The following is a 17641-nucleotide window of genomic DNA, read 5'->3' on the forward strand; positions in this document are numbered from 1 at the left end:
TTACGGCATTCGAAGCCCCACATAGTCTATCATGCAATCACAATATTGGCTGATAATGGCAACAGGAGGCGGGACTGAATGAATCCAATGGTGAGCACAGCATGAACCTATGGAGCGTAGTCTAGGTGTCTGGACGACGAGCAAGGCACAACAGTGCTGGAGCGCTAGTGGTGGTGATACAAAGCAGAGCCATGGCAACGATAAACACAGCATTATCTCCCATCTACATGAACAGTTGCTGAAGTTGACATTTCGTCAGAAAGGAACATAAGGAATTTCACAGACTGGGAAAGAAGCGGCAAATTGAAGTATTAGCATTTCTGCAAGACGAGTCAGTGGAATGTGTGATGTGTACGCTAGACTGTGCGAACAATTTATACGAAGAGTACAACGATGACGGTACGTGCTTGACAAGTGAAAGTGGTATGCAACAGGCGTCGAGCCATATAGTTCATCATCGTTGTCGGACAGTGAGTCACAAGTTTACAGTGAAACGTAGTAAAGGCCAATCGTTGTCCAAGGAGAGCGTGCTAAACAGAATTACATACATGGAAGATCATCCGTAGCATAGTAAAAAAACGATTATTTACAGATTTGGAATAAGATCGCAGCAATATGACCGTGTAGCGTAGGGGAAAAACTACGGATATTACGTGGAGGACAAGACGCAATTTTTACAAAAAAACTGGTATTTGCGCGTTTCAAGGATGCTTGATACAACTTGCAGGATCTGCATGATAGAGACCTACTACGTTATACACATAAAATTGCACGCAACATAGGATTACAGTGATTTCAGGGCAAGCAGCTGCATAAGTTCAAACAGTGCTACAGAATTGGAAGAGGTAAGATAACGCAATATCAAAGAAAGCGTCGACTTGATGATTCACAGCAGACTACAGAATCGTCGCGGAAATTTGTAGATGTGATAAACAAGCTTATCCCATTGTTCATTTAGTGATTTGTTTTCAGTTCCAATCAACGAGGATTTGAAGAGGAAATTCGTAATGAAAGGAACCTTTGAAATTATAGGTACCAAGAAAGTTGTTTCAAGGCCGACTAACATCGATGCCTTAACGCATTCGTACACAATCATACCGACTGTTAACATGGGTGATAAATAGGTTGGGAATTTATTTATCGTGCTGCAAGGGGTTGGAGGTGCTCTGTCCCCTGCGATTCTTTCTCGTGTGCGTGATCATACAAGGACAGTAGGGAACATTCACGTCACAGCAAGCAAGAGGGGGAAAAAGGCGTTAAGAGAACAACTATGGTATGAGCGCTGCTTTTGGCCAATAGCTGGTCCGAAAATATTGCTTTTGCTTGATTTATGGTCTGGCTGTAAACATCATACCAATTCTGAGCAACTTCAGAGCAAACTATCCCTCCTGAAAAGAGTGTGATATTGCAGTTAGTACCACCTGGAAGCACTGGACAAGTTCAGTCTCTGGATTTGTTTTTTTCTTGGTCTATAAAACATATTATCGCAATATCTGCAGCTATGTCTTAAAGGATAGTCACTTTCACGGTAAACTCCACGCCAAACTGCTTCGCTATTGGCTTGCATGCCAACGCATTCCATCAGTTCTCATCGCCCCGTTACACCGAAATGATTCCATATGCATTCTTTAAGAGTGGATACCTAGCTGAATGTGCTGCACGGTTTGTAGCTCCCAGGAAGTTCGTCCTCGATCTTGTGGTGCGAATTTTTGTGATCACTGTGGCACGCTATTTTTCAATCGGTGTAAACAGTGCAAAAATGAAACTTCCTGGCAGATTAAAACTGTGTGCCCGACCGAGACTCGAACTCGGGACCTTTGCCTTTCGCGGGCAAGTGCTCTACCATCTGAGCCACCGAAGCACGACTCACGCCCGGTTCTCCAGCTTTACTTGTGACAGAACCTCACCTCCTACCTTCCAAACTTTACAGAAGCTCTCCTGCGAAACTTGCAGAACTAGCACTCCTGAAAGAAAGGATATTGCGGAGACATGGCTTAGCCACAGCCTGTGGGATGTTTCCAGAATGAGATTTTCACTCTGCAGCGGAGTGTGCGCTGATATGAAGCTGTGAGTACCGGGCGTGAGTGGGGCTTCGGTAGCTCAGATGGTAGAGCACTTGCCCGCAAAAAGCAAAGGTCCCGAGTTCGAGTCTCGGTCGGGCATACAGTTTTAATCTGCCAGGAAGTTTCATATCAGCGCACACTCCGCTGCAGAGTGAAGATCTCATTCTGGAGTGCAAAAATGGTTCAAATGGCTCTGAGCACTAAGAGACTTAACTTCTGAGATCATAAGTCCCCTAGGACTTAGAAATACTTAAACGTAACTAACCTAGGGACATCACACAAATCCATGCCCGAGGCAGGATTCGAACCTGAGACCGCAGCGGTCGCGCGGTTCCAGACTGTAGCGCCTAGAATAGCTCGGCCACTCCGACCGGCAAACAGTGCAAGTTAATGGTTTGTTTTGAGCGTTTCTTGAACGTCAACGATGTCGATTTTGTGAAGTGTAATACATACATCCCACAGAAAGTTGATCTCTGCACCTTCTGGAAACTCATTTTCCTGTCGCCCTCCTGATGCAATGGTGAGTCATTAGCAGCTAATATTTGTCTTGTCATAGCTGTTAACAAAATACTTCCAAATGAACCTTACTAAAGATTGAACTTGCGACCTCGCACTCAAGGGATTCCTTGTTAGTCGAGACGCACATCCCGTTTCATTATCACGCACGATACGTCCAAGGAAGGACGCAAGTAGAGCGTGTTGAGCAACTGACTCTCGCGAGGCAAATGAAATACGTGCTTTGGAAACTGTGAGTCACCATACAGACTGCAGACTTTGGAATGCGTTCTAATAATGTTACGGGCTTGTTGGCCATGAGAGAGCGGAGTCGAAAAAACAGTATTAGTAGATGAGGTGAGGCCGTATCCTAGATGACAAAATACTATCAAATGATTGCAGTTTGCTCGTAGAAATGCAGCCCTTCGTATTTTATTTTACGTATCTAGAATGTTATTACGGTACTGTCTGCACAGCTAATAAAACACAACTGTTCCCTATCAGGAACACTTCACTTCACTTCACTCATGAAATACATCGTCAGTGGCCGTAAAACTTAACCGTTGCGGATTAGCTAGGACCCTTTGTTAAGCTACTGAACTGACGTTATTTTGTTTATTGCATTTCCCTCGTCTATTTCTCACGTACACAATGCAGTATACTCATAAGTTCAACACGCATCATCTTTATAAGCATATTTCCGCCTGTTTTCTGTTTGTGGCACTAGCTTTACTTGATTATTATGCGTTCCCTCAAAAATCTGCATGTATTAGGATTTTTCGCTGTTCCATTCGCGTATGGAGCGCGGGCAGAATGATTGCTCAAACGCCTCTTTGTCAGCGTAATTTATCTTTGCGTTCGTGTCCCTTAGGGGAGCAAAACCCTAGGTTTTATTGTATTTCAATATTCCTCACTAAATTCGGGTTCGGGAAACTTTGTAAACAGGCTTTTGTGGTCAAGCTGGCGTCTATCTACGAAGGCGTCGAATAAATAACTCAGCACACTATTCTTCCCGGCCAGTTTAGTTTGAAACATCGTGAAGTATTCGCGCCTCAGTCCCTATAGCTTGATGAATTTCCGATAGCTAGCGGTGCTATACGTTGCCTTCAAGATCGCGTCTGCAGCGGAGGTGCGCTCCAAGCAGAAAGCTGTCGTTTCAGTTTCTTTTAGCATACATTTGTAAGTACTTGCAGAATGTCTACGGAGACCTGGCAGTGAACAAAAGCATGGTGAGACATTGAGCGACGAGTCTGTCATCATCGTAACAAGGATTAGTGTGAATGAAATGGAGAATATACTTGATACTTGGAATTCCGGAGAAAATTCTCAGGTTCGTCTGAATAAAGCGAGTCTGAGAACATACTTCACCCGAGAATGTTCTCAGCATGAATAAAAGGGTGGGTAAGTTGCTCAAAACATTCTCTGATTTCGTATGAATATCTTACGAGCGCAGAACATTCTCCGTTTTTGGAAGCGAGCTCCGTTAGCGTACTTCGAGATGAGTAACTTCTATTAAGGTCATGTTTTACTTTGTTTTTTAGTAAAAATGGGAGAATTTGTGTTACTTGAAGGGCAAAAAAAGAAAATAGGTAGCCCTAAGAAATAATAAAGAGACAAACTGTAGAAGTTTATATGGGTTTAACAATGAAAGCAATATTTGCCTGGTGAACTTCCCGAAAATCATGAAAGAAAGGGGCGACCTTTCAGACGAACTGAAAACCAAAACTTAGCACACCCAAGTTTTCAGAATAATGTACGAGAAGGTTTAGGTATACACCAGACAACCGTGTCATTGAAATTTTCAAATGTCCATCATCATGTTTTCCCACAGCATAAATCATAAATTTTGTTATGGTAGAAAAAAAGTAGGCAGATCAGTAAAATTAATAACTGGTTTATTACAAACATAGCGATCTGTTCCTCGTAACGAAGCGCAAGCGCGCTTACGAACTTGACACGCAAGCGGACTATTATGCATCCCATTTAACGAAAATTGTTCCTGTTAGAAAACTCTGACGGAGTTCCCGTTTGAAGTAAAAGAAACTGTCATGTAATCTTAAAATATTCGCGTAATGTGTTGACCTAACTTCAAAAACAAAAACAGTTTCCCGTATGGCGAAAATTAGGTAACATTGCAAAAAAATGCCCTTTTGTCACCTGTCCATAATCGTCGTAATAATTTGTTGCTGCACATAAAAGTAAAATCTAAACGTAGTGCAACTCTTCCAGAGCACATTGGTGCAAGTTCTATATTTGTACACTGAATAGTGTGCATGTTCGAGCGAAATGAATGAAGTGTAGCATTACGCCTGTGTTCTGTGTCGGACACGGTAGACGACACACACACCGACAACCTATATCTACATATACATCTATATTTATACTCCAACGGTGTGTGGCGGAGGGCACTTTACGTGCCACTGTCATTACCTCCCTTTCCTGTTCCAGTCGTGTAAGGTTCGTGGGAAGAACGACTGCCGGAAAGCCTCCGTGCGTGCTCGAATCTCTCTAATTTTACATACGTGATGTCCTCCGGAGGTATAAGTAGGGGGAAGCAATATATTCGATACCTCATCCAGAAACGCACCCTCTCGAAACCTGGACAGCAAGCTATACCGCGATGCAGAGCGCCTCTCTTGCAGAGTCTGCCACTTGAGATTGCTAAACATCACCGTAACGCTATCACGGTTACCAAATAACCCTTTGACGAAACGCGCCGTTCTTTTTTGGATCTTCTCTATCTCCTCCGTCAACCCGATCTGGTACGGATCCCACACTGATGAGCAATATTCAAGTATACGTCGAACGAGTGTTTTGTAAGCCACCTCCTTAGTTGATGGACTACATTTTCTAAGGACTCTCCCAATGAATCTCAACCTGACACCCGCCTTACCAACAATTAATTTTATATGATTATTCCACTACAAATCGTTCCTTACGCATACTCCCAGATATTTTACAGAAGTGACTGCTACCAGTGTTTGTTCCGCAATCATATAATCATACAATAAAGGATCCTTCTTTCTATGTATTTGCGATACATTACATTTGTCTATGTTAAGGATCAGTTGCCACTCCCTGCACCAAGTGCCTACCCGCTGCAGATCTTCCTGCATTTCGCTACAATTTTCTAATACTGCAACTTTTCTGTATACTACAGCACCTTCTCAAGAAGGAGGGGAGTAGTGAAAAGGAACTCCCTCGCTGGAGAGTATGCTCCGAATTTTTTATTCATACGAAATTTAGAACTTCCACAAAGAATTTTTTCTTTTTGCTGTGAGAATCGTATCCGGAGAATGTTCTGTTTTTTATTCATACGACCCAAGGCCGCGTAAACCTGTCGGATCTCCCGCCTGCCGGCCAACCGCACACAGCTGTGACCCATGAAATGTTGGACGTGCGGACAGTCTCTTTCGAGGTAATCAATGGGTCACAATCAAACACCACACTGCACAAGTGGAAGTCTATGTTGGTAGTGCTGAGACACTCGTCCTCCAGTTGGGGTACCCAAAGGTGTGTGTCGTTTGGGTGCTCTCCGTCCAACAGGCTCCAAGCAAATTCAGATGGCTCCAAGCACTATGGGACTTAACGGCTGAGGTCATTAGTCCTCTAGACTTAGAACTACTTAAACCTAAAGACATTACACACATCGATGCCCGAGGCAGGATTCGAACCTGCGACCATAGCAGCAGCGCGGTTCAGCCCCCCCCCCCCCCCCCCCTTCTAACAGCCGTGTACAAGTCTTTAGAGAAGCGTAAGGTTCCAAATGATTGGAAAATAGCACAGGTAGTCCCAGTTTTCAAGAAGGGCTGTCGAGCAGATGCGCAAAACTATAGACCTATATCTCTGACGTCGATCTGTTGTAGAATATTAGAACATGTTTTTTGCTGGCGTATCATGTCGTTTTTGGAAACCCAGAATCTACTCTGTAGGAGTTATCATGGATTCCGGAAACAGCGATCGTGTGAGACCCAACTCGCTTTATTTGTTCATGAGACCCAGAAAATATTAGATATAGGCTCCCAGGCAGATGCCATTTTCCTTGACTTCCGGAAGGCGTTCGATACAGCTCCGCACGGTCGCCTGATAAACAAAGTGAGAGCCTACGGAATATCAGACCAGCTGTGTGGCTGGATTGAAGAGTTTTTAGCAAACAGAACACAGTATGTTGTTATCAATGGACAGACGTCTACAGACGTTAAGGTAACCTCTGGCGTGCCACAGGGGAGTGTTATGGGACCATCGCTTTTCACAATATATATAAATGACCTAGTAGATAGTGTCGGAAGTTCCATGCGGCTTTTCGCTGAAGATGCTGTAGTATATAGAGAAGTTGCAGCATTAGAAAATTGTAGCGAAATGCAGCGGATAGGCACTTGGTGCAGGGTGTGGCAACTGACCCTTAACATAGATAAATGTAATGTATTGCGAATACATAGAAAGAAGGATCCTTTATTGTATGATTATATGATAGACTGACGATCCGTGCGAAGAACACGAAGAGGAAATACTGCGACTGCAATCTGATGGTGTTTCTTTTGGGTAAATGAAGGAAATGCTCCAATACAGGTTACTGTCCAAACCAATTACAAGGCGCAAATTTAGATTATGGAGTGAAGTAACAAATAAATTTAAGAAATTTAAAAGGACTGAGGACAAAAGTACAATTAAATATTGCAAAGAAGTTGTGGAACGAGGTGGAACCCGAAGACAGAAGTTCAGTGAACCAGAAAACCATGTATACCGACAATTTATTAAAGCCAGAAATGAATTAAGTGCAGTGCATGATACAGACCTACAGATTTGGGGATTGCATTACGCTAAACAAATCGGCTTGGACTTCATGGCTTCATCTCATTGGCTTGTCACGTTCAAAAGAAAATACAAAATTATGAGCAGGAAGATTACGAAATATGTAAGCAAGAACTACGCGAATAAACTGGAAGAACTTTTAGAGTGTTCCAAGACGTTTGTTACAGAAACTAACGTCAGATTCCAACAGTATGAAGACGCATATATTATCAACACAGATGAGTCCGGTTTTAGCTATGAAATGAAATCGACCCGCACGGTATCGTTAGTTGGAGAAGGCGACGCGGAATTTACTGTAGACCAGCTGCATCCACTTTATATAGTTATACCATACAACATGCTCTGAACAAAGCAGGATTTCCTTTACCTACATTTTATGTGTGTTTGCAGGGAAAAAATGGTGTATTTGGACCGCAAGCTCAGCAACAGGTGAGTAGGGTACTTGCGCAAACGCCGACTGTTATTGTGAATTGAAGTGCGTCAGGAAAAATGGAGAGAAGACTAGTGAAACACTTTAATGAGCGTGTGATTTGCTCCTTACGCGGACAAAGATTTTGCCTTACTCCTTGACCTATACAGGACAGAATTATCGGTCATTCTACAATTTTAGTGTAGGAGTAGACGTGATTACCATTCTTCCAGGTTGTACACCTCTTGTGCAACCGGTAGATGTGTTTGGTTTTCGGCAAGTGAAATACTTTGTGAAATGATTCTATGATTTTTCGGAGCTGCACAGGTACACAGAGCAGTATTGTTTACGTGATCGTGTGTCAATTACCCAGCCACTCACACATAATCAACTTCGCTCTCCAAAATTCCAGGATATGTTCACATTTGCTTGGACACATGCAGGATTTGATGGTCTACACACGGAAAAATTTGAAAACGTTAAAGACATATGTTTTGACAGAGCACACGGAAAACTGCGCGACTGTGAAACTGTTGCATTCATTTGTTGCGGTTTATATGACAAACTCTTATGTTTTCATCACCTTTTTGGTTGTGATTATCACATCCAAAAGAAAACCTAAATCGGGCAAGGTAGAAGAATCTTTTTACCCATTCGCCAAGTGTACAAGTTAGGTGGGTCGCCAACATATTCCTGTCATGTGACGCACATGCCGTCACCAGTTTCGTATCGAATATATCAGACGTGATTTCCTGTGGAGGAATCGGTTGACCAATGACCTTGCAATCAAATGTTTTAAATTCCCATTGGAGAGGCACGTCCTTTCGTCTACTAATCGCACGGTTTTGCGGTGCGGTCGCAAAACACAGATACTAAACTACTCAGTTTGTATATTTTGCTTATTTTTCTCATAGTTCCACACAACTTCTTCCTGTTTTCTCGATTGATCTGTGTTCAGTTTTTCAAGGCCTATCCACTGTGCCAACTTATAACGAAATGTGAGGGGGGTGCGATGGGGAGGTTCCCTTGTAAGCACTAGCGAAACACTACTGTATCCTTCCGCACAAGACGCGATTCAACGTCATTTATTATACGGTTATTATAATCACAGACATCGGCTTACGTTGGATAAGCTTTGCACGACATCGCGTGAAGCTGAATTTTTGAAGGTTGCCAATTATTCGTTGCTCCTGGCACACCAGTCACAAATACAATAAACCTTTGCAGTGAACTTCCATAGTGCATAGTTGTTAATGAACAAACCTGCTGTGACGAACCAGGTGGCACCGTGGTTAGCACACTGGACTCGCTTTCGGGAGAACGACCGGTCAAACTCGCATCCGGCCATCCTGGTTTAGTTCCGTGATTTCCCTAAATAGCTTCAGGCAAATGCCGGGATGGTTCCTTTGAAAGGGCACGGCCGACCTCCTTCCCCATCCTTTCCTAATCCGATGGGACCGATGACCTCTCTGTTTTGTCCCCTCCCACAAATGAACCAACCCACCGAACTTGCTTTGTAGAAGGTCGAAGGTTCGAACCTCGTCAAGCACAGCGATTTTTTTTATTTTTCTAAATATAATCAAAAGATTTTAAATATTATTTTTATTCAATTAATTGGTTTTAATGTAACTTTAAATTTAATTAATTACTGATACTTTGCCGCTTTATTTTCATCATCACACTCACCTTTTTATTTGCTCTTATTTTTCTTTCTGTCACTCTGTTTTCATCTGGAATTTACTTTTGTCGCCTGTAATCTGCAGCCAAGTGCCAATCAGGACCACTCATCAGTAGGTAACACTGTGGTGTCACCGCCAGACACCACACTTGCTAGGTGGTAGCCTTTAAATCGGCCGCGGTCCGGTAGTATACGTCGGACCCGCGTGTCGCCACTATCAGTGATTGCAGACCGAGCGCCGCCACACAGCAGGTGTAGTCTAGAGAGATTCCCTAGCACTCGCCCCAGTTGTACAGCCGACTTTGCTAGCGATGCTTCACTGATTACATACGCTCTCATTTGCAGAGACGACAGTTTAGCATAGCCTTCAACTACGTCATTTGCTACGACCTAGCAAGGCGCCATATTCAGTTACTATGTATTCTGAACAGATAATATTGTGAATCATGTACCGTTAAGAGCGACGTTCATCATTAATGGATTAAAGTTAATTATCCAACTAATTCCGTCCGATTTGTGAATTCTAATTCCTTGTCATGTTCCAGACCTCTCGTCAGTATACCTCTCGTCAGTATAGTTCTTCCCTGCTCACGCCAGCCTGCGTGAGCTAAAACGCGTGCATTTCGGTCTCCTCTAGTAACACGATGTTGGCTCTTCTGCCAACACAACAAACACGGCGTCCACTGCAGCCAGTAGCAGAATAGTTTCAGGTAACCAATGACAGCCAGAAATTACAGTTCGCTCTTACCGCTAAAATTGAAATTGTGCTGTTGAAGATGGCTATACAAACAAACATATTACGAAAGTTTTCTGTCCTCAGTTTGTTGTAGAGGTCAACCTTAAAGGTCGTAAACAACGCGATCGTGATTTTATTTCTGCCGCAGATTACTGAACGCCGTTTACGCGGATAAATTTCCCATCATCTACATCCACACCCATACTCCGCAAGCCACCCGACGGTGTGTGGCAGAGGCTACCTTGAGTACCTCTATCGGTTCTCCCTTCTATTCCACTCTCGTATTGTTCGTGGAAAGAAGGATTGTCGGTATGCTTCTGTGTGGGCTCTAATCTCTCTGATCTTATCCTCATGGTCTCTTCGCGAGATATACGTAGGAGGGAGCAATATACTGCTTCACTCTTTGGTGAAGGTATGTTCTCGAAACTTTTAACAACAGCCCGTACCGAGCTACTGAGCGTCTCTCCTGCAGAGTCTGCCACTGGAGTTTATCTAGCATCTCCGTAACGCTTTCGCGATTACTAAATGATCCTGTAACGAAACGCGCTGCTCTCCGTTGGATCTTCTCCATCTCTTCTATCAACCCTATCTGGTACGGATCCCACACTGCTGAGTATTCAAGCAGTGGGCGAACTAGAGTACTGTAGCCTACTTCCTTTGTTTTCGGATTGCATTTCCTTAGTATTCTTCCAATGAATCTCAGTCTGGCATCTGCTTTACCGACGACCAACTTTATATGATCATTCCATTTTAAATCACTCCTAATGCGTACTCCCAGATAATTTATGGAATTAACAGCTCCCAGTTGCTGACCTGCTATTTTGTAGCTAAATGGTAAGGGATTTATCTTTCTATGTATCACGAGGTTCTCAATAAGTTAGGACAAGAGTTTAAATTCAAGATCACAAAACCTTTCGTCTGGCGCAGTACACTCATTGCACATTTAAAATCAGATGTTGACGGAGCCTCTTCCAATTCCGCAGTACCTCGTGTCGGCGCTTCCAGCATTGCTCCTCGTTACACATTAACAGCTTTGTGAAGTGATTCGCCGTGTTTGTGTGTCGCCTATAATCGAACAATAACTAGCAGAGGCGAACAAAGTAGCGGGAACACAGCATCGGCAATTAAATGTCGAATTTACCACGGCTGGTTTATAGGAATTTCATCATAGTACAGACGGAGAGGTCGGATCACCAGGGAGGGACATGGTAAGCCATCGAAGGTGACCCAGAGTGCGGTAGAACCCCGCCTTCGAGAGGCCGAGACGAAGTTCTCCCACAGGGCCCGTCCGGTTCCCTGACTGGTTAGCATACTTTCCGATTCCTTACAGTTCGGAAACTATTCATTGACCTTGTTATTGAAGTCGCGAGCTATATTTGCTGGATTCATATTGCCCACGGAATACATGTCACGTATTTAATGCACTTTCGTCCAAAGTAGCGAACAGTCAGCTGCCAGCCAGGAAGCCTCGTCAGCAGGAATACTCTCTCTTCCGTGCGCTGTAGTCGACTGACGTCGTGTGTATCGATGTTTGTTTTGGTGTAGCGTCCCCATACTACGGCGCAGTTACCTCGCATCGGTCGGACGGACGGACAGATAATAATTGTCTGAAAATAAAAAATTAAACTTCTCTCTCGAGGGAAGACTCGAACAAAGAACCACTCGTCCTGCAGCTGCTCACGCTAACCACGGGACCACGGCGCTCTTGAGCCCATGTGAGCCTTGATATTGCCTATCTTGCACATGGACTGCTAAGTTTGTCTGTTTTGCTTCATTTTTTCATAGTTCCACACAACTTCTTCCGGTTTTCTCGATTGGTTCAAATGGCTCTGAGCACTATGTGACTCAACTGCTGTGGTCATCAGTCCCCTAGAGCTTAGAACTGCTTAAACCTAACTAACCTAAGGACATCACACACATCCATGCCCGAGGCAGGATTCGAACCTGCGACCGTAGCAGTCTCACGGTTCCGGACTGCGCGCCTAGAGCCGCGAGACCACCGCGGCCGGCTTTCTCGATTGATCTGTGTTCAGTTTTTCAAGGCCTATCCACTGTGCCAACTTATAAATCTGAGGGTGGTGCTGTGGGGAGGTTCCCTTGTTAGTATGAAGCTTGTGTATTTCGTTTTCTCGTTAGCATCGTTCTGTGCGTGCGTGCTTGCACACGCGCGCGCGCTCGTGTGTGTGTGCGTGCGTGTGTGTGTGTGTATGTGCGCGATGAAATACGAAATAAAAGTGCCAGAATCAGGATTAGAGTTCCAAAGCCGGACAAGGAACTATAAGTGAACTGACCAACTGTTGTAGCAGTTCGCCAACGGCGAGCGTGAGCTTGACCGCTCTGATTGGAGGAGACTAGCTCCAGCGCGTGAAGTGTCAACTACCAAGTCAGTTCAATCGGACTATGCCCCATGCCCCTCCTCCATCGAGAAGACGGCTCCTACAACCATGGACAATTGGTGTCAAAATCGTGAAGAAATGATGTACTCTTTTTAGTTACGGCTAGACGCCCAACTTGGTAGCCCACCGCGCTTGTGGCGTGTTATCTTAGCGGCGCGAGGTGCGTGTCGTTTGTTTCGGCGCCCAGACTTCCGTAGCCGGCGCTGTAGTCGCTTCAGAGTCCGCGTTGCCTTCGTAGCATACTTTCTCTGCAGTGCCGGCTGAGATGCCGTTCGCGACGTGTCGTGCATTACGCTGCTGTCACGTGCTGGCCGAGGTTTTCGTTGTAGCCGTCGTGATGATGCTGCCGGCCGTGACGCCACATCCTCATGGCGTAACTGTCGCCTGTTCCACCTGCGGCGCGGTCTTCGATGCCACCCCTCGTCATTGTCCCACCACGTGGACACAGCCGTCGTCGCACGCCTTATCTTAAGTAAGTGCTCGATCATTTGTAACGGTGTCGACAGCGCGTTCGCAGACTTCACCTGTGGGCGAAATGAGCTCGGGTGAACTCGTCAGGACTCTGATCGAGCAAGTTACAAAATTTGTCCCACCACGTGGACACAGCCGTCGTCGCACGCCTTATCTTAAGTAAGTGCTCGATCATTTGTAACGGTGTCGACAGCGCGTTCGCAGACTTCACCTGTGGGCGAAATGAGCTCGGGTGAACTCGTCAGGACTCTGATCGAGCAAGTTACAAAATTTGTCCCACCACGTGGACACAGCCGTCGTCGCACGCCTTATCTTAAGTAAGTGCTCGATCATTTGTAACGGTGTCGACAGCGCGTTCGCAGACTTCACCTGTGGGCGAAATGAGCTCGGGTGAACTCGTCAGGACTCTGATCGAGCAAGTTACAAAATTTGTCCCACCACGTGGACACAGCCGTCGTCGCACGCCTTATCTTAAGTAAGTGCTCGATCATTTGTAACGGTGTCGACAGCGCGTTCGCAGACTTCACCTGTGGGCGAAATGAGCTCGGGTGAACTCGTCAGGACTCTGATCGAGCAAGTTACAAAATTTGTCCCACCACGTGGACACAGCCGTCGTCGCACGCCTTATCTTAAGTAAGTGCTCGATCATTTGTAACGGTGTCGACAGCGCGTTCGCAGACTTCACCTGTGGGCGAAATGAGCTCGGGTGAACTCGTCAGGACTCTGATCGAGCAAGTTACAAAATTTGTCCCACCACGTGGACACAGCCGTCGTCGCACGCCTTATCTTAAGTAAGTGCTCGATCATTTGTAACGGTGTCGACAGCGCGTTCGCAGACTTCACCTGTGGGCGAAATGAGCTCGGGTGAACTCGTCAGGACTCTGACCGAGCAAGTTACAAAATTAACTGAAAAAAAAAATGACGGATGGTTTCAATGAACGGTGTGACCGAAACTAACGTTACGCTAACTTTCACGGGTCAGCCACACGAAAATACACTGGGCTGGCGTATAAGTTCGTACCGCTTTTCCGTAAGTTTAATAAATACAAGAGGTGTACATAACAGATGTAAATAACGGAGACCTTAGAAATGAATTATATATTCTCCTTTACTATCTACAACAGTGCGCCAAGGAAAGGGTAAATTTTCGACTCCCCAACTGTAGAAATCACGTGCCTTTGAGGCGAAGAACTTGAGCCATCTCCGAAACGCATTTTCATCTGGAAAGGAAATTGCGTGAAGCTTGTTCGATAGAGAGCGGAAAACGTGAAAATCTGACGGCGCAACATCAGGTCAATAACGTGGGTGCAGAATGACTTCTCAACCCAACTCCCGTTTACTTTTTTTGCCAGTCTAGCAGAATGCGGGCGGGAGGTACCGTGGAGTAACATAATTTCACGAACACTTCCTGGTCGTTGTTCTTGGATAACGTCTGCAAGACGTCTCAGTTGTTGACAGTAAGGGCCTCAATGCGTAACATTGTTTTGTGGATGTGCAGAGGTCTTTGTACAGCTAGTTGCTGCTTTGTTTGGATTGAATCATTCCGTTCTTTTCGTTATGTTAGCCTAAAGACACATTTTCTCATCACCAGTAACGATACAGGAAGGTAAGGATAGGTGTCGTTCACGAGCCAATTGATGACGAGCAAGTAGAGATGCACAGTCAGCCATTGATCTTTGTGATTTTGGCTTCGAGTATGCTTTACCGATGCACCCGATTTTTCAGCCTTCGCCATTGAATGCAAAGTCGCACGTTGGTGGAATTATCAGAGCTCATCACATTTGCCAGTCCTCGAGTACACTGGCTGGGATCATTGTGGATGAATGCTATTAAACGATCTTTCTCAAATCCCGAAGGTTTCTTTTCTTGCCGTGCTTTGTCCAATGGCATTATCCCCGTATATGGCGCAAATTAACGTCCACAGCTCGATCACTATCTCCAAATGACAAAATATGTAGATGAAATAGCAACAGATAACTACAAATAAAAAAGGACGATCGATAAATAAACCCATAACAACGGGGATAGCAAACATGCAAAACAGAAATGCTACAAACCTATGCACTGACCTAATACAAACATTCCCGCAGTCTGAGAGATTCGTGAGACGATTGTGTAGTGGTCATACGAATTATTAATAAATGTTGTACGACTGAAGTTGACTGGCGACGTGCGCATTTACTTGGAATAAGTTGTTGCGTTCGAAAGTAGCACTGAGTTCGAATATTCTGCAAACAGACTAGTGGAACGCTACTCCGATATTGCAGCGATCAGTTATGTACTCTCCAGCAGCAAATGTGTGAAGATCTGTGACAGATGTATTCATACATGGTGTAGAACTCAAGATAGGAAGTGAAATAAAAGTAGCATCGCCATCCTCTTTAGACGAAGCAGGGAGGCTTGCTCTTCTCCGGCAAGAAGCGAAAATGGTTCAAATGGCTCTAAGCACTATGGGACTTGACATCTGAGATCATCAGTCCCCTAGATTTAGAACTGCTTAGACCTAACTAACCTAAGAACATCACACACTTCCGTGCCTGAGGCAGGATTCGAACCTGCGACCGTAGAGGCAGCGCGGTTCCGGACTGAAGCGGCTGGAACCGCTCGGTCACAGCGGTCGGCGCAAGAACTGAGGGGGTCGTGGCTAGTGGAGCGCTAAACCGCGAACCAAGGAGTGCTTTGCGTAACGCAGGGTATTGCGGACATGGACGAGCAGGGGCGGATACGCAGACTGAGCTGACAAAAGTCTTGGGATGGCTCCTGATACCTTGTCGGGTCTCCTTCGCCCCGGCGTATTGCAGCAGCTCGACGTTGCATGCAGAAATACTGAGCCATGCTGCCTCTGATCTCTCGGTTATGCCCCATAAATATTCAGTGGAATTCATGTCGAACCATCTGAGTGGACAAATGTTTCGCTCGAGTTGTCCAGAATGTTCTTCAAATCAACCACAAACAGTTGTAGCTGGGAGACGTGGCGCATTGTCATCCATAAAAATTCCATTTTTTTCTTTGTTTTGGAAACATGGTGTCCGTGAGTGGCTGCTGATGGTCTCCAACTAACCCAACATAACCATTTCCAGTCCATGATCAGGTCAACTGAACCAGGGGACCCAGTCAGTTCCACATAAACGCAAACCACATCACTATGGAGCTGCAAAAAGCTTGCACAGTGCCTTTTTGACAACTTGTGTCCGGGGCTCCGTGGAGTCTTCGCCACACTCTAACCCTACCATCAGCTTTTACCAACTGAAATCGGGAATCATCTGATCCGACAACGGTTTCCCAGTTGTCTAGTGTCCGAGCAATATGGTCACGAGCCGAGGAGAGGTGTTGCAGGCTATGTCGTGCCGTTAGCAAAGGTACACATGTCAGTCGTCTGCTGCAATAGCCCTTTAACGCCACGTTTCGCCGCAGCTACGTTGTACGTCACACATTGATTTCTGCGCTTATTTGACGTAGTATTGCTTGTCTGTTAGCGCTGTCAACTCGTCGCAAAGGCCGGTCCTCTCGGTCGTCAAGTGAAGGCCGTCGGCTGTTGTGTTGTCCGTGGTGAGAGGTAGTGCCTGAAATTTGGTATTCTCAGCACTGTCTTAACACTGTGGATATCGAATTCCCTAACGATTTTCGAAATGGAATGTCTTATGCCACTAGCTCCAGCTACCATTCCACATTCAACGTCTGTCTATTCCAGTCTTGCGGTCATGATCACGTGGGAAATCTTTTAGCACGAAGCACCTGAGTACAAATGACAGCTCCACCAATGCACTGCCATTTTATACCTTGTCTATGCGATACTACCGCCATCTGTATATGTGCATATCAGTGGCGTATGCTGAAAATGTTGCTAAGGCATGCAACATGAAACTTATAGTTCTACGTGTTTGTGAGACTGCCCACTCAACATGGTTTTATCTGTAGTGGAAATCTGATGTGTGGTTCTTCTTGCAAAACTCAGTAATGTCATTGAAAAGTGAATTTCGAGCTTTCAACTACAACAACAGATACTTTTCTATGGGCTTGATTGAGAATGTAGATAGAGTTTACAGAGTTCTGGGCGCCCAGTGTGAAGTAAATTTTGTTGCAGGAAACCTTGTATTTCTTTCACAGATTTGGCTGTAAGGTGCTCTGACGCTTTCATAGCTTACATTTCACATTTAACCTAACTGGGGTAACTACCCATGTATTATCCATAATTTTTCATATGCCTCCACACAAAACACACCTGTAAAACCTGAGAACTTCTTTGACTTAAATATTTCAGTAAAGTCAGGCAGTGAACCAAATCTGGCGTTTTACTGAATGGTTATAGTATCTAACATATTGAGGAACATCCTCCAGCAGTCATCCTTTGCATGTTTTTTTGTGCACTTTCCTTTCTTCTCTTCCTTGGAGTATAACATATGCTTTCACTCTAGCACCATATTTTCTCAAAGGCATTATACCTCTTAATGCACAGCTTCAAGTCTTACACTTGGTTCAAAAATTTTCAAATGTGTGTGAACTCTTATGGGACTTAACTGCTAAGGTCATCAGTCCCTAAGCTTACACACTACTTAACCTAAATTATCCTAAGGCCAAAGA

At 44.9% G+C, this 17641-nt stretch overlaps 1 protein-coding gene across 1 annotated transcript in view; it reads left to right on the plus strand.

The window, feature by feature from the left end:
- Nucleotides 1–13811: 13811 nt before the first annotated feature.
- Nucleotides 13812–17641, plus strand: part of LOC126272626 (leucine-zipper-like transcriptional regulator 1) — an 89339-nt gene continuing 85509 nt past the window's right edge. The window contains exon 1 of the mRNA XM_049975584.1: nucleotides 13812–13851. The gene's annotated coding sequence lies outside the window, so the exon portion shown is untranslated. The remainder of the gene's footprint in view (nucleotides 13852–17641) is intronic.

This window comes from Schistocerca gregaria, chromosome 5, assembly GCF_023897955.1.
Source record: "Schistocerca gregaria isolate iqSchGreg1 chromosome 5, iqSchGreg1.2, whole genome shotgun sequence".
Classification (NCBI taxonomy): Eukaryota; Metazoa; Arthropoda; class Insecta; order Orthoptera; family Acrididae; genus Schistocerca; species Schistocerca gregaria.